We start from the raw sequence: 27,692 nt of genomic DNA, 5'->3' as shown, positions 1-27,692 counted from the left end.
GGTTACAAACAGCTTGTGGCAGAAGTGTAGTTTACTAAGTAACATCTAAGTTTTCTTCTTGATTTCAATATAATCTACCCTTGTATCAATTTAAGAAATCCCAATGTGTGAGCTCAATTTTTGTTTTTGAAACAGTTTGTTTATTTCAAATGGTAACAACAATATAATTAAAAACCCCAAATGTATGATTTCACTGGAGCTCTACATAGTAGATGTGTTGTTGTTTTTTGTTGTTGTTGGCTACAACAATAATGACTGTAAAACACATCACTTGTTCTGTTTTGTGGTTGCAGACAGAAGTCACACCTCCTGGGTCATCTGTCAAATTGGTCTCACAAAAGAAACACTCCTTCTGTCTACAGGTTAGAGCACATCTTTGCTTTTTTATTTTCAATTTTGTCACACACTCCATGGTCCAGGACACGGACAGCTGTACTCTGCCCAGTTGCCCTCTGTGAGGTTGTCGACCTTCTTGTAGAGGCAAAACAACTTAACCTGTTGGTTTTCTCATGGCAGCAGAGAAGGATGAGGTTACCTTCAGAGATGCAATTCTCTGGGACACCTGATTTGTCCTTCTGTTTGTTGGCACGTTTGTTGTTCCGGCTATGTTTTTGATTTTAAAGACTAGTGAAGTACCTGGTCACTCTGTGAGAATTAAATCTGCAGATCAGCTATGTCTGGAATCTTTGAGGTGGAGAGAATTTTACTATCGTCTTTGAAATCTTTTGTGAGCGTGTTGGTAATGCACTTAGAAAACCACTGATTTTTTTTTTCAAACTTTACACAACACTATTAAGTAGTAATTAAATTAATGCTTTCATTTGCATTCAGATAATTGAAATCCCACATCTTAAAATACGTCTGAAGTTTTTGTAGTAAAATAAACGAGGATCTACAGTAGCTTTCTGTAGTGGCCTGTAAGTCTTGTGTGAGTCAAGAGTGAACCAGCCCATTTCATGCTTCATGCTTCATTACAGAGAAGGTAAACTCACACTTTGTGCTCTAACATATGTCTACTGCTTCCTTTGTTTTCCTCTGCTTTATATGAGGCAGACTTGCCTTCCTAATTATTCTTTACTTCAAAAGGAATTTGCTGAAGCTTTTTTGTCGCACTAACTGGCAAACAGTTGTAAGATTGTTCGATTTCCAAGTGTTTATTCAGTCAGTTTACTTTTAATTGGTACATTTAGATCAAAGCACAACTACTGCGCTGTCCTTATAGGATTTTTGTAAGCTCAGAAATCAGCCAAATAGTCCTTATTCACTATGTTGGTAACGATGACTGACTGAATACTTGTTATTTAAAAAGAAAAAATAGATAATCAGAAATGTTCTGCGGTAAATTTGCCCCCAACCATCAGCGTTTGATCCCAATGAGGTATATTTAAAATGTGTGGGAAAAAAACTAAAGGTCAGATTTTTGAGAACCACAAAAAATCTGTGGTTTTTTCGATTATAATCGACGTTATTTTCGATTATAACTTCCTATAATCAATTACAGGAAGTTATTTTAAGCCAAAGCTTGTCAAAGTGGATAAAACATCTTCTGGGTGGTTCTGAACTTTGTTATGTTATGTGAATAATTGCCCCAGGCAGGCAGTTTGTTTTTGTACTAAAAAGTGAAAACATTGAAACTCCAAAAGAAAGAAATGGTTGAAGGTTGAAAACAACAACTCACCTAACTCATTCCTGGTGATAGGGGGTATAGTCCGTCCAGTAAGTTGTCAGTCTCCCAATGTTCATAGAAAATGTCCAAAGTTAGGTCGCCAGGAGGCATCAAGGTGATGGACTTTCTGCCCTCATCTCTGAGTCCAACTACCTCGGTAAATTCATTTCAGTTGCTGTCTCATTTCCAGGAGAGAGAATGATGGAAAAAGTTGAAATATATTGTATTTTAGTGAATCTGTACGAACCAAAGTTTCACTGGAGTAATTGTTATATAGAGAAGAAAAAGATAATTGAGTGTAAAAAATATAATGTAGTGTTAAAATGATGTTATGTAGAATATATGCAGTTGATCAGTCAGCTTATTAGTGTATTTGCTGTTGCAAGATTTCTGTAATTGTTCCTTTTTAAAATTATTCTTTTATTTATTATACTGGACGTGGCCTTTGCATCACATTTTACAGTTTAAAAACAGTTTTTAATAGCTTGTGTGAAGTTTGAATTGCATCGCTGTAACTTCTTGAAAGTTACATTGATAATAATGAAAGCAATTATTCCGCTATAGCTTGCGCTTCATAATTAAAAAAATGTAAAAATTTGTTCACGTCACAAATTAAAAAATTAAAATGTAAAGTTCCAATTAACTGAGCTGTACTGTATTTTAAAGATGACAATTCTTAAAGAAATTCTGATTGTACCTTACTTTGTACTGTCCAAACCCATTTTACATTACTTTTTTTTTTTTTTAGCATTCTAAATAATCACACATAGCAGAGAACAGCCTTACATTGATCCAAAATTTTAACTTGTTTATATTTATTCAGGATATTGGATTGTTTTTTCTGTTGTAATCCCTCTTCCAAAAAAAAAAAAAAAAAGAAAATAGAAAAAAAGCACTTAGGTTTATTTAGAAACTGTTACCTTGTTGATTGCTTGTTTACCTCATAGGGAACCTGTGTAAGTCTGAGTCGTTATTTTATTGCACTGTGATTTCCCTTATAAAAAGTGAGGCTGCTACTTTGAAGAGTATTTGTTTGCAGTTTATGCCTGTGCAACATCTTCATCAATACTTTAATTAAAGGGAAGTCCTTTGATGGATGCTTTTTCTGATGCAACTTCTTTTGGAAAATAAATACAAATTTATTTTGAAAAACATATGAGACTTTTTTTTTTTACAAAAATAAATCTTTCCATTGGGAAATAAAGACCATTGGTGATCTGGATTCTTTTTTAGTTGAATCCTGTATCTTAGAAATGAAGTTTAAAAAAAGCATAAGGAACTTAAAAAATGCATTAAAATATCTCGGTAAGAAGAATGAATCTTCTTCATTTCTGTATCTTGTGTAATACTGGCAATGAATTAACATCCTTATCACAGAGATTATCACCAATGACCAAAACAACCCCAGTGAGAACACCTCATTTATGTGTGCCATTTATCACAAAGCTGAAGGTTTTCTTAATAGAGGCAGTAAATTAACTGCTGGTGAGTTCGGACAGATCCAATTAAGATGAGGTCCATGTCACTACCACACCTCTCAATTCAATGCAACCAGCTGCTCTGTAAGCAAAATTTGCAACAACAGTGCTTCACCTCAACCTCAGCCTCTTTAGTCTCCACTGTATTAATTTGCTTATAACAGTATCCTGCGAGTGGTGGTAACATCTTGCAGCAAAAAGCCTCGGATTACATATTGAGTCACTTTGACTGTTGTCATGGAAAGTAATCATATACTATTCATAAACATTTTATTAGCAGAGAAGCCATGCTTTCATGCTGAATAAATTTCATTCTGCCACCACACCCCCTTCTTTTTCAGAGTCCCTCAGAATTTCTATTCCTGTCTTTGGACTCCCATCTATCCACAAATGTACAAATGATAGGTTTTGTGTTGAATGAGAAAAGGGAGCCTTGCTTCACCAGATGGAGAATGGCAGAACATCTGACTCGTGCCAGGAAGAGGAAACAAAGCAGGCTCATTTCTACAAAGTGTGTCCTTTCTCTTCCTCTTCCCTGGCCAGCTTTCTTTGTCTACCCCTCACTCTCCCATCAGCTCTTGTAATTATTAAAAAAAAACACTTGTCAATCTTTTCTTTGAATAGCTAATGGTCTATCTATCCTCATCTGTCCAACAGTAAAGCCAATTAAATTGATCAAGCTATTTGAAAGTCATTTTCAGGCGCAGCAGGAGTGCAACGTTAGACAGACTGTGCTGACAGGATGTATCTATTGTTAAAGAAACAGCAACACTAAGAAAACCAAAAGTAGTGAGTCTGAATGGATCCAGCTGCAATTCTATACCTTCAGGATTATTCTATTATCTTGTTCTGAGCATCATTTTCCTGTTATTGTGACTGTACAAAAAGAAAATGAATAAACGTGGGGTTATTTTCACCGTCATATTCAGTACAGACTGTCAACAATGTTGTGAAATCAGTGTAAATCCAGAGGATAAATATAGAATACATGCAAACACATATATGCTCAGTGTCCACTACAAGTCTGAACTCTCTCAGCGAGATCTTCACAAAGAGTAGCTCTAGATGCAGTATTAGAAATAGATCAGCCACCTTTTCTCCATTAGTTTCCATCAAGTTGTCAGAAAACAACTCACTCTTCCACCTAACCAGGATACACACATGGGACTCTATGATTTCTTTTAGATTGGATAGTTGTTGTGTACAAGAAAAGAAAGACACTAGAGGCGATCACTGTTTCCACAAATAGCCATAAAGGTTTGGAGTTTTGTTTTCTTCCTTAATAACAAACAGCTTTATTTAATAACTGCATTTTGCATCAAAATAAGATCTCCCCGGTCAAGAACAAAAAACTGAGGATAAATTATCATGCAACATCAAGAAGAAGGAATATAATAAACTTGAGAAATACCAAGGGCTCAAAACACCTGAATGGTGCCACTGATCATCGGTGAATCAATCATTAGCTACTACTCCAAATCGCTGCAGCAGATTCCAGGAACAACCTCTGAGATCTCCGCCCAGAAGATCTGTTGTAGCAACACCTCAGTTAGAGCAACAGAAATTGAAGTTGAACAACTCAGGGTGTCCAGTAGATTTTCCATTACTGTTTTGACGGTTTGTATCTGGAAGTCCCACAGGATCTTAGCACAGCCCATTGTTTGACTTAGAGGTCTCCTCTGCCTTCCAGGTTTGTATTCTGCACAGATGTTTCTGTTAAAAAAAAAAAGTATATGTATGTTTAGGTCAGTTGGTGTCTTTCCATGGTTCAGTTTGAGCTCCTTAGAGCATACTTTCTGAATTTTGAAGCCCACATTAGAGAACTTGCAGAAAATGAAAACTCCAAGATAATAACGTACTGTCTAAATAAAACAGGATGAGAGTCTGTTAGAATGATTTTTCTTCCGTGTTTTGCTGAAGTGAGCTATCAGATGGCTGATGCAGGCCTTTGATGCAGCACTCCATTGTCTTGCAGAGCTTCAGGAAATTGAAAAGCGGAGATCTTGAGATTGTTAGTGAAGGGAGGAGCGGAGGTGGAGGACAGGGGTGATGAGGAACCCATCAGGACTTGCTGGGACATTGAGCATGGAAATGAACCCAAGGGTGGGGGACTCATACTCAGAGTGTGGATGTTGAGAGCACAGGAACAAGAGGAGTTTAAAACAATCAATAGAAAAGGTGACCACATTTGTTATGTCTTTGCGAAAATTCAGTTTCAAGATTTCTGCAGCATGTTTTCAAGTTGACACATTCTATCGCCCTTGCATCCGAGGTTCTGTTCTAGTTCAGAGAAAACAGTGAATTACACAGAGCTCTCTCTCTCAGTCCTAAAAGAGCATTTGTTACTTTATAGTTAAGAGTAAAACTTTAATGGAAACAAAATTGGATTTGCTTTTTCTTTGTGCCTTGAGGGGCATAAATCCTTTTATTTTTTTTTATCAGTGAATGTGTTGTTTCATATTTGTCAAAGGATGTACTTTCCCATATTATTCTTCCCTGTGCTGATGAATTATAATGACAGCATGAACTTCCTGTTGTAGGTTGGGAACTACAAAGTAGTTTTAGGCAAGGTTAACAAGTCAATTTCTGCTCTTTTGTTAGACCTGGAAAACAGAATTAGCATTTTTCAGTTGCGCTGTTGCATACTTTGTGAATATATTTGAATATTCCAACACTACTTGAAGTCTTGCTAAAGTGCTTCTTTTAAGAAGAAAATCTGAGAGATTTTACTTGTTCTGTCCTTGGTTTTAAAGTAGCTCCTCCAGGGAGTGATTCAGATTTTCAGATAATTATGATATATTTGAATTTGGATAGTCCTGCCTATCCATGTTTATTCCTACCTTTGATCTCCGCCTGTCTTCAAATCAAGCTGTATTAAATGCACTTTGGAAATGGAAAATCACAACTATATTAATTGCATAAAGTAAGACATGACTTTATCATAGAAAAAGCTGTTTTTATTGTTCCATTGTTGTCCTTTTTTTTTTTTTTTTTTTTAGAAATTGCAAGTTTTCTCCAGGGTAAAAGTTAGAATGCAAAATTGTCACACAAGCCATACATTGTTCATTATGAATATATAACACCTGTACAACAAGACTATTTATTAAGAGTGATTTTGTGGGCTAGAAAAGTAGACAGGCCACCTAAATATTTACTGTTGTGGGTCACTTTTATGTCGCTTAATGCTCCTCAAGTTCAGCATATTTTGCTCCTCGATTGCACCTAAGAGAATGATTAATAATAGCCAAACAACCTCAATGAAACATCAGGATAGAAACATACACTTGTTAAATATTTTGATACATCTTACTGTATCATGTTTTCTTTTTCATACATGCACTAAACACTTTTTTAAAGTGTGCTCTACATTTAGACAGTACTGCAAAATGTAAAAATGACTCCTGAAAGTCTCAGACCCCATGAAGAAGAGCAGTAAAGTGTTTGATGATGCGCCCTGGAAACAGCTACAAGAAAGAAAGGAGTAAAACACAATAGACAGCGTTGTTATTTCAAAAACCTTGTTGTGTTTGTACTTTCAAATACTGCAGAAAATCCTTTTCCAAATATGAATACCTCTGAAAACAAGCATGTTTTGACAAGAGAACAGTGTTCATAATTCTGCTCTTCACTACCATGGATAGTAAATACAGCATTTTAGTAAATCTTGTCCTGTTTAGAGATAAATCTTTTTTTTTTCTTCCTTTTTGTTCGGCCCAACAATTCATGGTGGAACAGTTTTATATTACAAGAAAATACATATTTTTTCAGTGATAAAATTTTCCAGCCAAACGTTTTGCTTTCTGACGAAAAAATAAAAATCACATTTAACTATTTCATGGATAGATTTGGCAATGCGGAGCTACTGTTCACGTCACACAACTGACAGCAATAAATAAATAAATAAAAATACCTAATTTCTCTTTTCCTCTGGGGTTCAATATGAATGTTTCAAAAACTATACTCTGGTCTTAGGTTTGTTTACATTTTGTGGCTGTGAGGACCCAAATCTCTGTTGAAAATAATAGATGTTCTCATAGATTTTTAATTTCAGTGAGTTATTGATTTGAAATAATGCATATCCTAGTGTCGAAAGCCCTTTGAACAGTCATTAAAAAGTCTTTGAGTTTGAAGTCATATCTCCAGAAATACTGTACATTGTAATCCTAAATCCACTTTGATGGAGCTCATGCAAAATTATAAGGAGCCTCTGAATGAAACATGGATATGAGGGGGTGGATCAGTTTTTCCGTATGTGGAGAGGACATCTGCAGCACTCACTAGTCATACTCCCCCAGAAGCATGTTCAGGTATTAGAAGAGGAGGTGGGACATGTTCTGTGGGCTTGTGATGTGTAACGCAGCAGGTCAGACGCAGGAAAGTGGGTTTGCTCTGGCGGGAAATGGCTATTTACGTAGCTGAAAATGGAGTGCGCCTCTCTGACATTTTCATAGCCCTGCAGGCAGGAGTAACCTTCATAGGAAAACAGAACGATTAAAGAAATGAGAGGTGGAGATGGAAAGGGACGGGCAGAGTGAGAGATGGGGCAGAAATCATGGGAAGTGATTGCATGGGAAGGTGAGAGTGGTAGGAAATTGAATTTTGAAGATGGCGGAAGGGAAATAACGAATGGCAGAAAATAAACAATAAGCATTTGGAGGTCAAAAAAATTTTGAAAGAAGAACTAAGGGATTAACAAAATAAATGGAGCAAGAAGGTTAGTGGTGAACAAGGTTAGTAAAATACAAAAATAAAATATCCAGAGGAATACAATTCACCAAATGGAATAACTTTTGAAGTGCTAGTTTTACAAAGTTTTGGGCTTGTTAATAGACATTGTATGACGTAGTTTCCCTCAGTGTTTATAACTCATAAAACTACTGTATGGTTTCCTTTTTAAACCTGTTTCTGCAGTTATTTTTCATTGAATCTAGCTATATTGGAAGGCTGACAAATTCTTCTTCCATATCTCCATACAGTGTGTGACTTTGTTGACCTTGACCTCTTGTTTAAATCTAAAATTGAACTAAAAATACATCTTTTTAACAAAAAATGTCAAGAAACAAAACCTGAAAGTTTGCAGAAAAATGGCAAAATGTGCATATAAACCATGATGACCATGCAAAAAAAAAATTCCCCAGCTGCCACCAACTACTAATTACATTGTGCACCATGAGATTATAATTATTTAAAGTTTATTTGTACATTTTTTTTTAATTTTTTGTCTATAAACATCTGAGTGTAATCAAATGCAACCACTTATGAAGTAAAGACCTAATTATAACTGTGGGGCGCAACAAATATTTTAAAGATGTTCTAAAATGAAACCAATCTATAATTTAAATATAAGTATAACTTTTATTGACTTCTTTCAGATTGAAAGCACCACAGATTGATGCTTTTTGAAATGGCAAAAATAATTAGATAGCTCAATGTCTGCGTTTGCAAAGTTAGCAAAGTATGTTGAAGTTCAGTGTCGTCTTAGAGAGAAAAAGTGAAGGATATGTAAAAATTCTTTTAATCTCTATCTGGATAGATTTAATCATATTAAGTTCTGTTTGCTCTGGGAGTTGATGGTTTTTACTGTTAGTTTGTAGGATGAAGGTCTGGAGTTAAAATCCTTGACTGGAGTCTTCCTGGTGTTTGCTCTCCTGTGACTGTGGGATCTATCTGGCTCCCTCAACTTTATCTCATAGTCCAAAAACATGACTAGTGGACTCATCAACTAAATCCGAAGCTTGTTTTTTCATTTGCAACAAGATAGTATATTTTTCTTAAAATTAGAACAAGCTAAACAATAAGCCAAAATTATATTTCACAAAGCCAACAGTCAAGAAAATCACACAGTTTTGTTGTCTGTCCAGGGAATGACTTCTTGAAAGAAAGGCATCTTAGGGTTTTAATATCACACGACCATTATAACATTTGGAAAACCACATATGAGCCAATGTAAAATACACGGTGAACAGACAAAATCCAGGTGATTGCTGTAGCACCTGTTGAAATCCGCACATTTTGGAAAATTATATGTGCTATTCTGATCCAAATCTACGTGACCGTGTAGCCAAAGGAGATTTGATTATGTCATCAGATGAAGCAAATAGACCCTGATTATGTCCAACTTCATTTCCTTCAAATTACTCTTGCAGAACCATAAGAGGTGCTGGAATATTATTTTTCTCTAGTGCATACTTTTTTTTTTTTGACAGAATAACAATGTCACCATAATGAGAAACTCAGTAAGGCTGTTCACCTTATCTATGAATTTTCTTTCTGATGCATCAGCGACACTATAATTATGTGAAGGTGCAAGTTCATGAGCTTGCCTTTCATATTTAAATATAAAAAGATATGCTGATATGAGTAAGAATTGGACAAATGTGCTATGAGTTAAGCCTTTATTAGTTTTATTCATTCCCTGCATAACATTTGAGAATCATTCGATGTGCTTTCCAGATTGTCTAAGCAAGTAATTTGATCATATTTGGACTTTTGTTTGCCTAATTTAGGCCTGATATATTATTCTAATCTCTTAAGTGCAACATATTTTGAGCAGCTATAGATTTCATTAAGAAGCACCTCTTTATGAAAATCAAAAACTCAAGAGAGATAATTAAGATCCAGTAGGCTTGCATTTAATTTAGGAGAGAAAAACAAGGTTTTAGATTCATTTATTTGTTTTCTGCACTTTAAATGCAGGGTTTATCTCCAGCTTTATTAAACTACATTTCATATTTATATATAATATTTATTATTCACCAACCCTTAATATCTCAAGCTGTTTTCTTCAGAGCAGAATTTGAGCTCCTTCATACTGACAGTGGTCCAACTCAGAAGCATGCCACTCCAGTGAAAAAAGATGTGAGAACAGATACCGTCCCTACTTATTAATATGTATAGCTTTTGCTTCAGTGGGCTCCCTGTGGAATAAGAATCTGATAGAGTGTGTTGGGAAGAGCTGGGAGGCTTTGCTCCTCAGTTGTGGCCGTGCGTCTCTCGTGGGAAAAAAAAAAAAAAAACGCTCTGAAAGTCACCGCCACCACCGGAGGTTAATTGCCACATTGTAAATCACTCAAGACAGTTTGGGAGCTGCTGGCATACGACTGCAGTTAAAGGATACGGCAAACGGCTGCCGACGACGGCTGAGCTTCTCATTCGCCGACACATTATTAATGTGTCTTCCTTTTTCTCATATTGCAGGTGAACTGAAATAATTGAAATACAAATATTGAGTCCTCTGAGTCATTTTAATCACAATGAGACCTCATTTTGATAACAAACAGTTCATTGTGTGCCTGCGAATCCAATCAAGGCACATTTTGATCAAGCTTCAAAGATTTAATCAGGGGTCGCTGTGGCACCTGAAGGAAGAACAGACAAAGGGAGCTTTATGACAATTTAATTGTAATGCTTGAGACACCGAAATAAAAATGTTGCTAATATATGTGAGTAGGATATCCACTTGCTGGTAATCCTTAGTAATCAGTGACCTTTCACCTGTTGTCATCAGTACGAGTTTCCTGCAGATATGCAAAGATACTGTGAGTTTTTTGGCAGTATCTTTAATCGTGGCATTAAATTTGCTACAATATAATGCTGTATTGAAAAAGATGTATCTAATAGATATAAATCAAATACAAAACAATGCATTTTACGCTGGCTAGTTGTTTCTGACATCCTCATACAAGCAAATGCTTTGCTATCTAAATAAGGGGAAAACTCCTCCATTGGCGCGTCATCGTCATATTAACTTGTGGGATCTAACCTTGCTGATTGTTAAGAAATGTACCAGTGCCTCAGGTTAGTGTTATCCTTTCAGCTGTTCTGTATCAGTCAATTAACTCACCAGGTATCAGTCCAGGAATCACACAGGAAATGTTCCTTAGTTTCATTAAGGAAACTAAGGATGTCAGATCATCCTGCTGCGCACCGCAGCAGTGGGGTGATTTCCTTCTCTGGCGGTTTTCCCAGTGCCTCTGGCTTTGCCAACCTTATCTTCCTCAATTATTTTTAAGTTCACATATATCAAGTATGAATTGGATAAGAGCTTTCCTTTTTTGCTCATACATTCAAAATAGGTTGGAGAACTTGTGCATATGACTGCAAACAGTAACCAAACTTGGCACCTTAATTAACATTTCCATAGTTCATTTCCAAGAACTATGGAAATGAATCCATAGTTCTGGATTAATTTTAACTTCCAGTATGATCATATTTATCAATTCCACATCTTTTTCTATCTTGGGCAATAATTCTGTTTGATAACCATCAGTCAAATCCAAATCTGTCATGCTGCTGACATCTTGAAAATTGACAGAGAAAAGACGGACTTCCAAAGTCTGACTGACAGTGTCTTTGAAGTAAACTTTACCCATTTTCTCTTTAAAAGTGTCAGTGTATGTAAGATATGTTGGTTGCAATTAATTTCTTTCTTCCTATATTTCAACATGCTTTTGTCAAATTGAAAACAATTTTCAATCTCTTTCCTGAACATAATGATATGCAATGTTATGTCAAATTACAGCTTAAGATCAGCAAAAGTAATTTAGATTTACAACAGTTTTACATTACTTTATTCAGATGGACAGGTAATTGTTTGCAACTCAAACTGTCTCATAATTACACTAAGCCGTAGGGTACTGTAATTACTTTATTTAAGAATAAGATGACATTTGAATGTGTACTTTTTAAGTGCTAGCCAAGCAGTTTCTATCCTTCAAAAAAATTAATTGAGCAAAGAACACTGTGTATTTTGAATACAAATATTCTGAATAAAATAGTCTGGTTGTCTCTTTCTCAGAAGCATTTCTCCTTGTCCTTTTGTTTTCCCTTTTATACATTTATACTTCGACTGCATTTGACTGAAGTTAATCAACAGCCTGAAGAGTTTTCATTTCTTCTATTACCCTCATATTGTCTTGCTCGTTGTCCATTAAGGCTGGCTTTTTAAGATGGGCTTTAAAGTTCACTTTGGATAAACACATCTTACCACTTTTGTTGCTGGGGAAACCATGGGCAAATTGTTGAGAGCAGCCTGAGTGGGAGTTTGAGAGGCTACAGAGACAGGTCAAGTTTTAAGGACATTATTATACAGTAACAAAGCATTTCAGTCTTTTATCCACATTTAAAGTAAAAAGTATATAGTATGCTTGGAAGCAAATACAGAGACAAATATTAAAAACAAAGGTCAGATCACAGTCATTACAAAAATAAAATTTCTACCCTTGTTTCACTATGGTATTGCTGCACAGGTCATAAAACAGTCAGACAAGAAGATTCAAAAACAAGCAAATATATGAAAGTAAAAAATAATAAATAAATAAATACAATGCAATGCAACAATAGTCAACAGCCAGATGTTAATTTTCTGTAGTATCTTGCCACAATTTAAGGGTATTATTATTATTATTATTATTATTATTATTATTATTATTATTATTATATTTTTTATTTTATTTATTTTTATTTTTTTTTTTTGAAGAGCCAAATCAAAGTCTGGGAATCTGTAAAGCGTTGTTGCGCTCGCTGGTCATATCAGCCGGTCACTTCACTTCAGTTTGTCAGAGTAAAATGCGTCTTGAAAAGAGCAAGTACATCTAGTTTTCCATTTCAAAATAAAACTCACCATGAATTCAGAACAGATAAACTAATGGTTCGATGCACAAATCTGAGGTGCATTAATCATTTGTTATGTAGAGATGTGGCTGTAATGCCTCACATTTAATCGTTAAAATATTCTGGTTACATGTAGACCCAGGCTCAGATGGGGATTTTATTGTGAAAATATTTCTGCCATCATACAGTTTTGCACTGTGTTTAACTTAGCAACACCGCTTCCCCGGACAGGTTTGCTCTGTGCGTTGGCAGCCAGTCTTTATCCATCTGTTTCATCCCTGGACGCGCACTGTGGAGCTCGGAAACGGAACGGAGCCGGTGAGCCAAAGCTCCTTTTTCTGACAGCTGTAGATGCAAACACATGTGTGGTATGTTGTCTCTGCTAAAAGTTTTGATTTGGGCGAAATGGTTTTTTTGGTCCAGAATGTTTTAGGCGCACCTACTACTGTGCTGACAGTGGAGACAACGATACCTGATTTTTGGAAAGTTTTAATTTCATACATGGAAAACGAAGAGTGCTCATGGTTTGGTCTAACTTTTGGAGCCTGTGCGTAATTGCGCATACATTCTTATATTACGCTGGACGAGTTTTTTTTTCCTTCTTTTTAAATTACGCTTGTTGCTGTTAATTAGGTCCACGTTCACACATATCTAGAATAGACTAAGTATTAGGGATAAATAAGCTGTGAAATTAGAATACTATTATAATCTTTCATTGAATGGAGATGTTTCAGATTTGCGTAAAGTTAGACTTAAATGATCCATTAAAACAGAAATTATACGTAAAAAATAAATATTCTTTAAGTTGGGGTCGGCATGTGTGTGTGAACTCAAAACGCATATTCATACAAAGTCCTGTTTCTTTGATATTATCTTTTTTTGTTTTCACAGTCTATTAATTAATTTCATATCATGTTATGTACAATTACTTTTAATCTCCAGGGACATTATCACTGCAACATTAAGAATTAACACTCAATTTACACTCAATTTACCCTCTTGGCTTGTATTTTTAGAGTAAAATCATTGTAGTTTGTTCTTTAGCTATTCAGTCATGAGTTTAAAAGTAATGTATAGCCTAATCACACTAAAGACTGTGTTTTTAGTTTGATCTGGATTGATTTTGAGATCTCTGCTGCTGTTGCAACAAATAAGAGGTCCAATAATCCAAGTGAAAACAAACTGCAGCTATTATTTTGAGAAACTGAAATATTGCTGCAACTTTATGGATGTTTTAAATATGCCTGTAACTCCTGCTGAATGGCCTTGTGTTGAATGCGTCTGCCTGTCCTGCTGCTGTGACAAAGTGTGCAATATTTTCTTTGACTTATTTGTATCGATTTTTTATATAGATTTTTCTTTTTTACTGTTGAAAAATACATTTTGGCACTTTGGCCTTTCTTTCAAGAAAACAAACTACTACACACTACTACAACCAATTTAGTATATTTTTGGTTTATAGTGCAATAATTACATATATGTTGACATGCATAACAATTTCAGCATGGCAATTTCGCTTAAGAAAAGCTTAGTCTTTTGTTGCTCTTACTTAAACCACATTTCATAGGGCAAACCACATCATCATGGTGAACACAAATTAGAGAGGACTGTCGCAATTTAAAAAATAAATCCTCTATTTCATTTGACTTTTTCTGTTGGATAGTATTTTTGTTGCCATGCCAGGGATGGATCCATCTCTGGATCCAATCCAGGAATGGATTCAGTCCCAGCAACAACGGCATCATGTCTTATGAAAACTGAAAATATTTTTAGTGTTTTCTTTTTTTTTTTTCAATCAATTAACCAATTTAAGTTTCATAACATGGTACAGCGGGGGTGTCCAAAGTCAGTCCTGGGGGGGGCTGAAAATCCCACATCAGAAGACTGTCGGTCACTGATGCTGTCACAAGAGCAATTCCTCTACAATAATCTGACTTGCCAGTCACATCACCGACTGAGTGTATTTGGAGATTTTAAGGAGAATAGCAGACTGAGTGGAAGGTTCAACATAGTTTCCATGCCCTCCATTGTTGTGTTGTCTTTGTATCATGTACAGTTTGCATCAGGCTACTTTTTTCACTCTGGGATTGCCCAGCTACATGACAACCCCATTCACTAGATATACTAAACAACCTGGACTGAGGAAAGTTGAGCCGAGTCGAGGCCTGCTGCTAAGGAACTAGTGGAAAAGGGACGGTTTGTAACTTTTATGTCTGGTGTAATGGGAAGCAAAACTTCCAAAAACTTCCTCTTTAGTCTTTTCAGTTCAAAGAATATTTTTCCAAAGGTCCTGGTGATCATAAATATATTTTCAGGCGTATAGATTGGCTTTTGTGTTCTTTTTGGTCAGCAGGGATGTTTGCCTTGGTGCTCTCCCATTGATGCCATTTTTGTCCTGGCTAGTTCGTTGAATCATTATCACAGATCTTTACAGCAGAAAGTAAAGTCCACAGTTATTTAGATATTGTTCCGAGCTGATTTTTGACCTAAGGTATTTGGCAGACCAGATCAGCATTTCCTGGATAGGTTTACCACTGTTTCATGTCTTCTTGATTTTAATCTGTGAGGAAATATGCCAAGAATTTTACACATTTAGAATGCTTACAAATAGTAAGCATTAGACAAATAGTAAACTTTTTACATTATATGCAAATATTATTTTTTTCTTAATGGAAGATTCAAATCATCTTGAAACATACGGTGGTCCTTAAAATTCTTCTCCCAGCCAAAGATGAAACTTTGGCTATCTCACCTCCAGCTCTTTGTTTCCACCTTCCAATAAAACTCCTTCTTGATAAAGTTCTACAAATATTAAAAAAAAAAATTAAGTGAAAGAGTCATATTGGCTAAATATTTATATTAATAAATAATAATTTTAAGAAATAGTAATTTCTAGCCTTAGAACTCTGTTTAAAGTTGAAATCTTTCAAAATAAGATTTTTTTCCTCCTCCAGCTTTAAAGTTAATCTATGAATTAGCTTAAAGTGCTGCATATTGCAGAGACAATGTTTCTGCTGTATGTTTGCTACTTGTACACCACCATGTCTTATTACTGTAGTTGTGCTTCTTGATTTCACATGAGATTCCAGAGGCATTAGATATTTCAGCTTAATCTTTGAAAGTAGCCCCAGCTAATCCACGAGGACAGTTGTTCATCTTGGAGGCTTGTTTGAGAAACACATAGTGTTAGTGGTCATGTGATATTAATTTATGTCTTATAAGAAACAATGCAGATGATGTAAGAATTAAAACAGTTGAATGACATTAGATCAGAAGTTATTGAAAAGGTGAGGAGGAAAGTCTGGAATAACGAATGCCCAGCCTTTCCAGCTGGCAGTGGATTGTTTCTAATCCATCTAACTGCATTACACTGTTCTTATAACATTTGGAATTTTTTTCCCCATTGTTTATTATTTTTTCCTTTGCCCTTTTTCTCAAATACTGATGCTGCTCACTTTGTAATTTAGGTTTGTATTTTGCACTTTGCTGTCTTCTGATGTTTTGAATTGACCTTCTTCTTACCCCCTTTCTTCCTGTTATTATCTGCACAATCATCACCTGCTGGGGAAAGCTAACCCCCCTCATCACACTGAGAAAAGCACGCAGCAAGAGCCGGAAGGCCCAGAAAAATTGAATGTATACACTTTTGGATCGTTTACTGACCCCTCCGATCTCGCCTTTTCTGTATTCCTGCTACACTTGATTCAGTAGGATGCTGGAACTACAGAGAAAAGCACAATGACCTTCAGTTAAATTCTCTGAAAAGATCTGTGGTAAGATTGTGACATACTCTCTGGTTGCTGCTCTCTGCCATGCCAAAGCAAATATATAGTTAATTCCCTTTTAGCTGAAGGGGAGCTTGGCATTGGTGGACGCCACTATTCCATCATTGCAAAGCAGAGCATTACTGTTGTATTTAACACTCTTATGACACGCAGAAAACTAACAAAAGATTGTAGTATACTGTGCTTTTCATGCCTCAAACATAGTGAATTAGGTATACTGGTCTTTGGAATATTTTCTTGCTTCTTATTTTCTGAAAACAGCAAAAAAAAAGAAAAGAAAGAAAACTTAAATATTTTCAGAGTCGCTGTGGCTGTTGATGCTGTTGGAAAGAATGACCTCTGGTAACAGTCCATCTTGCAACTAATCTGAAATGTAGTAATTTCAAAGAAATACTGAAGGAAAGTAGATCTAAACAATTTAAATTTGACCCATCCTTTCAAGTGTTGTTGATGATGTTGGAGGACTGCTGTACCAATACGTTTTTAACAAACAACACAACAAAAAGTCACTCGCCATATGTTTTTTTTTTTTTTCACAAAGTAACTCAGAGAATCTAACAAGTTGATAACTGGCTAATTAGCCAGGCTGTCTTCTCACATAACATGCAACACACAGGCAACTGTCTATTACAGTACGCTAATGACAGTAGTAGTTGCCATTAGTTTCAATGCAGTGACTTTCCAAATTATAAAATCTTTCTTGTGCAAAACAGAATTGTGAAGGAGTGAGCAACTGTGTTCCTAAACAAGTAAGGGAGGATATTAAACTGAAATAGTGTGATGAATTATTTTAGTAGGTTGGAAATGTTTTAGAACCTTGGTATATCTTGATACCAGTAAATGCTCCATGCCGGTTGCTTCAAGCTGTGCTTTGACCAAGCTGGTATCATAGACTAGTACAAGATGTACAGGACTTTGGATGACAGGTGCACTCAAAGTGTGACTTCTATAATAAAAGGCACAAAATGTTGCCCTTCAAGACGGATAAGTCTTGAATCACTAACGGGTGATTCCGTTCCTGCACCCCTCGGCCGTTGGCTGGCCTGCGGCGGTTGTTGCCCTGCGTGAGGCCACCGGAGGTGGCAGACTTGGCAAGGGGTCAGAGATTCTGACAGCTGCACAGAGCCCATCTCAGGGCAAGCAGGCTTTTCTTTCGCCACGACCCCCCGCATGGTTGACTGGCAGTATGGACCGGAGATGATGGAGAAGACTTGGCGGAAGGCCGCCTGCGTCTCAGTCAGGCAGCTGGAGAAACAGGGAGACCAGGTTTCAACTCCACGTCATCGCCTCCTCTGTAAGCCCTGAGCCTAAACGAGAACAGAGCAGGCAGCGAAAAGTAAAAAAAAAAATTGGGCGAGTATGTGTTTGCGCCTACAATAACATCAGGAGGTAAATTACATCAGTACATTTCAACCATTATTCAATCTAATTTTAATTTGTTATGAAATGATTTTCCTCATTAACAGAAGGCAGCCTAACTGCACCATGCGTACACACTTTCACACGCACTTGTAATGACTCACAGTAGCGATAGTGTTGCAACGGTACATTCACTAACACAAACACACGCGTGTACACAACGGTCCATTTATGGCATCAAGCAGCCGGTAAATGACGCTACTCTGAGGCTGAACACTGGCTTAGTGTTTCCAGCCAGGTACACCTTCTCAAGCCCGCCACGAAAAAACAACAAAACTAAATAGACTGCTTGTTTGGATCCAGATGAACTCCTCAGGAAGGGTAGTGGCCGAATTACTTGATCAAAAGCATGCTTTTATAGACAGCTTCCCAGAGTACACATATCTGTTTGTGTTTTGAATTGCTATTTTTTCATTTAAATGTTTTCTGTGAGCTCTACTTTCATACCTGGTGACTGCCAAAGGCCTCCATTGGACGTTGTGTAGGTTACTCACCTTGCTAAAGTGTGTGACAGCCATCATCGCAATAGACGTGAGAGTGTTACTCACTTACTTACTCCGTGTCAAAATTGATTAGACGTGAGATGACTAGTTCTCAGACTGATCCTGTGAATGTGTCAGTCCAGTTCCTGTCATTTTCCTGGCTTTTCACTGTTAGAATTATAGAAATGATATTCAGATTAGATTATCCCCTTAAATTAATAATAAAACTAATAATTTCAGATGATATTATATCAAATACTTCTTTTGTTCTTTTAGAGCTAGATATGCTCCAACTGCCCTCTAAAATGTGTTTAATCTCCCATAAGTCATTCAGAAAAAGTGCATTGCTTATAAAAGCATTGCTTCACATGTTAGATGTGCTTCTTGGAGAATGCTCTATATATTACACTAAAACATCCAAAGAGATCCAGAGTAGTTTATGCAGCATTTCTTTTTCTTTTTTTCCCCCTTTTTGTTAATAAATGCTCTTTGTTCAGTCTGAAGGAGCTTTAGCCATTTTGTGAAGAATCTGGGGACACCTGTCTGTAGATGTGCAGAGATCATAGAAAGAAAATCCCCCAAATTTATACCTGTAATTGCATTGAAAGTTTGTTTTAAAATGCTTAGACTTTGGGAGATAAATACAAACACAAGTATTATGTTCTGAGTTGTTTTTAGTTATTTTTGAGGTTTGGTTTCTCCGTATTCCTTAGTTTCTTTCTTTGATTAGATCAGTCTTGTTTCAGTTTTACTTTAGTTCAGCCCTTCTTAGTGTTTATAGTTATGTTTTTTTCTTGTCTCTAGTTAGTACTTGTTATCCTAGTTAATTATATGTTTTATCTATATTCATTCTTTAGTGTTAGATTCATTTCATAGTTTCTTCTGTACTTTCCCTCGCCCCTTCTTCCATTCTCTCTCTCTCTCTCTCCTCAGCCTTCCTTCTGCTCTTTCCCCTCACACCTGCAACTCGTTAGCTCATCAGCCCCAGCATGCACCTCACAGTATATAAACCCCTCTCCTGTTTACACTATTGGTTGGTTCCTCCCACTATACTCTGTTAGTTCCCCACTCTAGCTCATGTTCTCCTTGCTGGTTTTTCTCATAAGAGGATTTATGGTGTGTGTTCTGCCCTGGTTCCCTGTGATTTTTGTAAGTCTTTTTTGTTCATCACTTTTATCAAATATTCCTCATCTACAGGCTGCCTCTCCCTTTCTGCATTTAGGTCCACCAATAACCACTACACATCATGACAACAAGCCACACTTTTCAGATTTTTTAAATTTTTATTTGTAAGCCATGCATAATTTTCCTGCCATTTCACACTTGTGCACCACTTTGTGTTTCCACTGTGTGAATGCGTGGACTGAAGTGTGCTTCACTAATGAATTCTTAATCTGTAGCTGTTGGAAGGAGATGATGGTGGAAAGTTTGGTGCAATCCCTGGAAGGCATACATGGGTAACTGTGTGTTTCCACAGCTATTGGTTCATGTTGAATCTGCATGTTAAGTACAAAGATCACATCAGATATCAGGTATCACCTTTTCTGTAGGACATTTGATTAAGACAGTAGAAAAAGGTCTAAAACTTTGAAGGTGAGGCAGTCATTTTTTAAAAGGAGGATGTGAAACTGAGTTTTTTTTGGTGGATGGTGTCATATTTTTAGCCCTGAGATACAGTTATGTTTTTAGACTGACAGTCATTTCCATTTTTCCTTTGCTCTTCCCTTGCTTTCAAATGCTAAAGATAACTAGCAGCCTCAGATACATTCTGGTTAGTTCAACGGAGCAAATGGCTGAGTTTGTAACAACCTGCAGCAGGAGGTCGCACCAAAACATTTACATCTACATCTCTCATTAGTTTAGTGACTTATAAACACATGATGTCTGTCTGGACAGGAACTTAATGTTGGCTCAGGTCAGCTAAGATGACAATGCTGAAGATAGGTTTGTGATGCCATCATTGACGTAGCTGCTGACTAAGAATTGCTTATGTCAGACGGCTGTACTCTTTTATCCATTTTTGCCGTCTCTTTCCAGTGAACCAGGGCTTGGCAAACTGAACTGCGGTGGCCTGGCCTTTGATTAAAAGTCAGATTAGTCCCCTCTTACAATATGTGGGCTAAGCAGCTTTTGGAAAGTGAGATTGTTTATTCTTCCCGCATCAGCTTTCACACTGTTCAGCTTGAGTCATCTGTGTACTTTTTCCAGCGGTATCTTCCACGGCCCATTTTCTCATTTAAAGGTGAGGTGTTTTTCATTTTTCTGTTTCATGAGTGTGTGGGTGATGTGCGTTTGCAAGCTGTTTGAGGCCTGTTATCATCGGTGTCAAACTGGTGGGCTGAGAGTGGATGAGGCCAGCTCTGTGCTCTCCAAGATCACACATTAACTCCACTTCCTCCAGTTTAAAATCCCTCTTAGCCCTTCAGAATACAGCTGACGCACACATTGACTCACTGATCCAGCGAGTCCGTTCTGCTAACTGCTTTGATTCACCATGTCTCTCCCCATTTCTTAGCTCATTGGGGACTGACAGATTCTCCAGCTCATTCATCGTTTCCTGAGCGGTGTTTAAAAGACTGTCATGTATTTTCTTAAAGACAAAATTGAACTTTGCTGTATGAGAGGATGAACCCCACTTCTACTGCATTAGTTATCAGCTTGACTTTGTCTCTCCCAGCAGCCCAGTTCAGGTCATCACAGTCTCATGCCAGCCTGACAGACCCTATAATTGAACCATATATTTTTCCACACTCACAGAAAGGGGACATTCCTCAGTGCGCCGCTTTAGAAAACATTTCTGTTGACAAGCCATAGGCCACTGGGCTGGGTTAACGTTCACGACAAAGCTGCTGTCATAGAAGGGGTGTGATGAAAAATAGAGAGGACGAAGGAATGGATGGCTCCAGAAGAGACGTCTAAGCTTTTTCCACCAAACGAGGAAGAGGACAGATATTAAAAGCTTTCCTTAAATGTACTTGACTTGCATGTCATCCATTTAAACAGTATTTCCAAGACTTCCAGTCTTCAATATTTTTGCTTTTTATCGAGGAAGTTTAGAAAAAACATTCATTTTCAAATGAGAAATGTTATTTGTGTCTTTCTCTTTACTATACCCAGGAGCTAACCTGGGTTTTATTATTGTAATTACACAATTTAGTACATAATCTAATATCTATCAATAATTTTTTCAGCAAATATAATATAATAGAAATATCTATCCTTCATTGTCCCATTGAGGGGAAATTCTCATAGAGGTATTTTTCCTCTATGGGACAAATTCCCAGAGAATTTGTCACAAAAGTTTGTTTTTCTTTCAAATAATTTCATATCAGAAACCCATAAAACAGACTAATGCATTTTAATATGGGCCTCTAACCCAGTTTGCATTATAAAGTAGCCTATTCTAAAAGCTTATTTTGTGACTGTGGCTTTTAATATTCTTGCCAATCATTTGTCATTAAGAGAGTTCTTTGTTTGTTTGTTTTTCTTGTACTTTTATTTTTGTAGATATAATTAGGCTTCAATTCAAGGTGAAAGAGATCAACTTTGTTGGGACTTCTGTTATGTAGGTCATCTCTTAGCTTCATAGAGTATGTGATGACGCTCCTCCATCATGGTGAACTTTTTGAGTTAGGTCCACACCGCTTTTCCTGGGCTTGTATTCACATCCAACCCAAGAAGCATACCTTTGAAATCTGCTTTGAGGTAGATGGATTCCTCACAGACGGCACCTTGTCCTCCTGGTTGCTAAAGGTTGGATACACTGGGGCCTTCAGAGGGAAAGCGGCACAGGGACTGGATTGGTAGAAGGACACACATTGGAGCTTTGTATTTTAGTATTTACCTTCCTCTTCCACCTCATATGCCTTCCTGTGCCCTGCCATGTTTTCGCTGTCTCTATATGCAAGCCTTTAACACTCATATTACTAGTGCAGTGCGCTTTCTTCTAATTTCCTTGCCCAAGCTTTGATTTTCTAAGACCAGACGTTAATTTAACTTCCTCAGTACCAGAGTTTCTGTCTTTCTATCAGAGAAAAAAGAATATGTTGTAAAACTGAGAAAGAGCTTTTTTGAAGAAAAAAAAGAAGTTTTTCAATCTGTTGGCACTTCTCAGGGTTTTATTTCAACCTGCTTAGCGCTCGGCTTTCAGCGTGGCAAAAGAGGTGTTGCATAAATGACAGCGTATCCTTGACAGCCACTTTGTGCATGCTAAAAGCCTTCTCCTGGGTTAGTGTTGATATTAATGATCCCACTCAGTGTTTTTTGAAGTGCTTGGATGTTGAGCTGCAAATCTAGGAATGAAGGAGTGGCTCTGACCTTGTCCTACTTCATGAATTTGCTCTGATTTCTGGCTAATAGAGTACGCCCTATTCTTTCTCCCACAACATGCACTCAAAATAACTTTGGCATGCCCCATTAGGCAGTATCGTAATTGTTAACACCGCATACTTTGTCCTTGGCACATATTACCTCCTTCATTTAAATGTCAATCCCAATTAAACAAGGGGGCTGAGAAGATAATTGTTTTAGCTGAGAACAAGTGTGGTCTTTCATCTTCAATTAACTCTATCAGGGTTTTTGGGAACTTGCTTGCTTACTGAAATTGAACCAAGACCAACTAAACTACTTGGATTTATAGTCAATGTAAAGGGTATGTTATATGACCATTAGTAGTAATTCCGGATATTTTAAATAAAAGACTTTTATACAAATTGAGAGATGGCAGACATGGATACTAGGTCTAAAATTAGACTAGAGTTTCTCACATTCATTGAAATTCATTTTGGGATATCAGAGCGAAGGGGGTTGAATACAAATGCAATTATGCACTTTTATGATAAATATTTGAAAAGTATATCTTTCTCCTATCACACTAGAATTATGGTTTACTCTGTGTTGGTCCAAATCCCAATAAAGTAACCCTGTAGTTATTACATGCTAAAGTGCACATCCTTGCTATTATCTCTCCTTAGTTTTCAAACAAGCCTTAGTGATTGTTTGCCTTCTAAACCTGCTGCTGGTCTTGTTGTTCCTGGTGCAGTGACAGAAAGTGGCCGATGTTTAATTGTAAATAAAGTTCCTCCCTTCCTTCCTCTTACATTGGACCAGGCCTAACCAAGAGTTTTCTAACTTTACTCCTCTTTCATCTGTTCTTGGATTTACCGTCATTGTCTCTCTCAGTGCATCCCACACCTAGAAGCATTTTCAGCTGTCAGAGGACCCCAACCCTCTCTCCCTTTAGAAAGCAATAGCGCAACCATTAGGTTCTGCACAGAGTGGTGCCAGCCTGGGGGTTTGGCATGTCATGGCCCACCGCTGCACACAGAGACACGCATATGTTAAATCCATTCCCAGCAGTGCAGTGCCATATGGTTGGCAAAGTGGAATGCTTCCAGGTTTAAACCACTTTTTGCAGCTGGATGACAGGACTTCCAGCAGTGGAAGGTCAAGGCAAACAGAGACTGGCATCTATTTCCTTTTTGATGTTCTAACACTTAAATAAGGTATTTTCAGAGGATGATGTTCATGGTTTGTTATTTGGTGGTACACATTATACATATGTGTGGTACACATATAATATATGATATCCTAGTCGCTTTCTCGTTGACAATGCGCAAAGCATCAGCGGCCACATCTAATTGCAGGTAGAGGTGCTCCTATTGGCAAGCAATAACAGTGTTGTCATGGGGATGATGTGTGGACCTCTTTTCCTGCACTGGAGTGAATCAGTAGGTAGTGCTTGACTGCCCACCAACCAAAATGTGCACAGAAGCTCTCTCTCTTGCTTTCTCTCAGACACACACACATATAGCTTCTTATGTAGAACATGGCATTACCAGCAGAGAGGACGAATCAGTGCACTCTTGAGCATCTCGACGTGGAGGAGGTGCTGAAGATAGGGTTGTCTTGGTTGATCTAGTCACTTAGCGCAGGCAAGAATGAATCAGTGGTACCTGCTTTTTAAATTAGCACTCAAAGGCCACAAATGACTCACATCATTTGCATTGCTGCTTTCTATTTTCATACTAATGTGCTGTGTGCTGAACCCCAGCCTGCTCATGTAGATTTTATAATTTTGTCTATCTTTTTATAGTATCTGTCATTCTGTATCTGTCTTTGTCTCACTTTTCTTCACCCTTCAATCTCAACCCACCTGTCTCTTATACCGCCGATCTTACAGCCTCCATGTCTGTCTACTGCCATGCTCTCATGCCTCCCATCAGGACAACAAATGAGGTGAGGTACCAATAGAAATATCTTGGGCCCCTTACCGGCCACCCAGAGAAGCAGCACAGAGGGAAGAGGTGTAGGAGGGAAGGGATTAGATAATAATATGCACATGAAATGCTTACAAATTGAAGAAATGGAGAAAGAAGGTACTGCATTCTAAAGACAGACTTCATGTCTTCATGCTGAAAGCTTTTTCCAGCGTATAAACCCAAGCACTCGCTGCATCACTTCTCCTCCATCCTTCTTTTTTGTGGTGCAGCTGTCCCATCATTCAGCCTGCCATGCTATTTCAGCAGTTCTGAGAGGCCATTCTTTTTCTCTGCCTCCTGTCTAGTCTATAACTCTTACGATTGTTTTGTAGATTACATAATAATGTGTTCTGCACTGGTGTTAAAAGCAGTTGGGTGTTTGTATCTAATTCAGTTTAGTTACTTTCTGCATTCAAATTTAAACAATTCTGAGAATGTTGTAGTGGTACAAGTGTTTTTCTGCCAATGCTGTAATTACAACACAGCTTCCAAACCCTGCTAAAAGTCTGTTTTTATTGATAAACAACCTAATGTGCTACCACCACAAGGTGCACTTTTAACAATCTTTCAAAACGTTTAAATTCTTGCTCATTAGGGTTTATGTTTTCTGCAGGATTATGGAAATTAGGAGCATCATTGCTGTGCCACACATGTCCACAACACATATTCTCAGCTACAGTACCACAGGCTAAAATGAATTTAAACTGGGCATGCACATTTTATTTGCAAACCACTTATTTTTTTGTCAATGTAAGACATGTTGTAAAACACAACAAAATAAATCTAATCTTGTGCCACTGAAAGGGTTCTTCATTTGTATAATTTTTCCCATTTGGAAGAGAGTGAAGGATTGAGCCACCAAAAGAGTGGCTCAACTCTGCCATGTTATCATATCTAAAAATAAGGCCAGGGTTGTGGGAATCTTGTTTCAAGTTTTCTTCAGTCAATAAAGAAACAGTGTAGTTGTATGTGAAGACATTTTTCCAAGCCAGTGTGCCTCGAGCATGACAGTTTGGCTTTAATTACATGGAGTGTCCAGTGATTTGAAGAAAGCACAGTGGAATCCTAATGACTGTAACGATTATCTCTGTGCCCAGAGAAGCCATTTGCCCGACTGGACTGTGGTGCCTGTTTTCTGCAGTTCATCCTGAAGGTAGCTGTAGCGCCCATCTAGACTAAAGCTGAAAAACACAAAGCTTTTACTTTCTTAATTCATGTGAGTCTTCATTTATGGGTTTATACTCATATAAACTAATGCCTTCCTAATGCCATAGGAAGGCAATTGTTTGTATTTGGAGTGGAGGTGGACAATTTGAAAGAGCAAATATTCTTCAATGTTTAACCAGTTCAAAACGATTAAATGATTTGGAGTTCTAAAAGTATGATCCAATCCAAAAGAGTCTCTACAAGGGACAGGAACCTGTTTCTGGTGTCTGATGGATTAGGTAGTTCATCTTTTTCTGTTCATCTATTTCTAGGTAGTTCATCTACAGTATTTCACGTAAAACATAAGTTTATGTGCATAAACTTATGCACATAAAAATAATTGATAATGACCGCCAGACTGAAATTCAGGAGTTTACATTGTTTATGAAAAATAAGTGATAGAAATCCCTCCATGTTATGTAGCTTTTAAAAATATCACCTTAGGAATTTTAGAGTTTTTCCTTTCTAAATGTTCTTACTTCTCCATTTAAGTACAAGGCAGCATGAATAAATTAGGACCAAGCTTATTAAGTAAGCAAGCCTCTAAATTACAACAGACTGGTCTTCCATGCATGGTTGACTGTCAGGGTCCATTCCCTTCCACCCTTAGAGAAAAAACAAACACAACAGGGAGGGGCTGTGCGGCACTTTCAGAAAGTGACCTTAACTAACACCAATATTTTTAGAGTACAATTTAACATGTTGATGAACTGTAAGCGTTTTTCTAATATTATGTTGATCCCAAATGGAAATTACATTTTTGCAACCTCTTTTACCTATTGCGACCAAATTGTGCCAAATGAGCAAATCAAGAAAATATATGCTATCAATAGAAAGTTTTTGCAGACAGTTAAAGACATACAGTTGAAATCAGATGTTTACATATGCTGCATAAAAACATCCATAGCGTTATCCTTCGTCTGATATTCAGTCAAAATAAGCTAAGCATTTTGTAAATGCCAGAATAATTTAAAGGCATAATAAACACAGGGAATATAAACTTATGAATTGAAAGAAAGTAACAAATTCCTTAAAATATAATGCCTCTTATTCTGGCATTTAGCTGATTGAAACAAATGTTCAGTTCTTTCCAATTTTGATGCAGCGGGTTGTTTTACCACTTTAGATGCTTAAATCTACTGTTCTTCTTAGTATTCTAGCATGGATTTTTGTTTATTTCCAGTAGGATGTAACTTCAACTTGCCCCAAGTTTCTTTGCCAATTTACTTGCCCATTTTGCATTGAGGCATTACTAGCCGGTCCTTTTTATCCTATCAAAGGTCTGAGGTGAAGATCATAAAACTTAAAACGTAGCCATTGAAAGATATATTCAGAACACCAACACATCCCAACACATGTAGGATTGGTATCCTACATGTGCACATTAGCACATTGTGCCTTATTAGGACAATGTGCTAATAAGGCAGTTCAAGCATTTGAATCAGCTGTGTTGGAGCAGAAAAATATCTAAAATATGCAGGACACCATCGTTTAAGGACTGAGTGGCACCCTGGTCTATAACAAGAGAGATACCTTGATTGCTGTCATACTCCTCCCATGCTATCTCAAGCTAACTTTTCAATTTAAGTTTTATTTTATAACTTCGTAGCTGTTCAGTGACTGACTCATGGCAATCTGACATCACAATTTTATGCTTAAGGGCAAGAAATATTGAACACTAACTCACTACATATCTTTTTTTCTTTCCATTCCTGAATAAGGCTAAGCATCAGTCACATCAGTTCTCTGGCCTGTGGTGTGCGTGACGCATCAAGCTGCTCTCA

General features: G+C 37.2%; 1 protein-coding gene across 1 annotated transcript in view; it reads left to right on the top strand.

Moving 5' to 3' along the window:
* The first annotated feature begins 13,000 nt into the window (after positions 1-13,000).
* The window catches only part of znf385c (zinc finger protein 385C), a 143,325-nt gene continuing 128,633 nt past the window's right edge, over positions 13,001-27,692 (top strand). The window contains exon 1 of the mRNA XM_032588632.1: positions 13,001-13,074. The gene's annotated coding sequence lies outside the window, so the exon portion shown is untranslated. The remainder of the gene's footprint in view (positions 13,075-27,692) is intronic.

This window comes from Xiphophorus hellerii, chromosome 16 (genome assembly GCF_003331165.1).
Source record: "Xiphophorus hellerii strain 12219 chromosome 16, Xiphophorus_hellerii-4.1, whole genome shotgun sequence".
In the NCBI taxonomy this organism is placed as follows: Eukaryota; Metazoa; Chordata; class Actinopteri; order Cyprinodontiformes; family Poeciliidae; genus Xiphophorus; species Xiphophorus hellerii.
Note: the sequence above shows the minus strand (reverse complement) of the source record. Positions and strands in the feature narration are given on the sequence as shown.